Source organism: Buceros rhinoceros, unplaced genomic scaffold, assembly GCF_000710305.1.
Source record: "Buceros rhinoceros silvestris isolate BGI_N320 unplaced genomic scaffold, ASM71030v1 scaffold22803, whole genome shotgun sequence".
NCBI lineage: Eukaryota > Metazoa > Chordata > Aves > Bucerotiformes > Bucerotidae > Buceros > Buceros rhinoceros.
Window position 1 is genome coordinate 10,859 of NW_010402135.1, and position 371 is coordinate 11,229.

At 64.2% G+C, this 371-nt stretch overlaps 1 protein-coding gene across 1 annotated transcript in view; it reads left to right on the forward strand.

Annotated features, from left to right (window-relative positions):
- FRMD5 (FERM domain containing 5) overlaps nucleotides 1–371 on the forward strand; it is a gene marked incomplete at both ends in the record, with an annotated part of 10,953 nt that overhangs the window by 7,604 nt on the left and 2,978 nt on the right. The window lies entirely within an intron of this gene.

Genomic DNA, 371 nt, shown 5'->3' on the forward strand with positions numbered 1-371 from the left:
ACCTCCTGCTCCTGCTGGCACCTTGCTCCAGGCATTAGAGCCTGCAGGCAGCGAGTTAGACCTGGGCTGGGCCGTGGTGAGGGGTCTGCCCTGAGCAGCACCTGGCACCTCCTGCAGCTTCTCGCCGTGTCTGCCGCGTGCTGCGCGTGGGATTATCGTGGTTGTTCGTGACCGCTCGATCAGCCCTGGGTAACAAAATCAGCCGGAAAACCTCTGGCTGAAGAGGTCAAGCCGTCAGGGTGCTCTTCTAAAACCTGTGTGTCGGGATGCTCAAAAGGGCAGTGAGAGGAGGCGGGTGGCGGGGCACTGCCCATCCCTCGCGCCAGGTGTCGGCTGCTGCTCCAGCTGGGTCCTTCGGAGCCCCGGGGGGG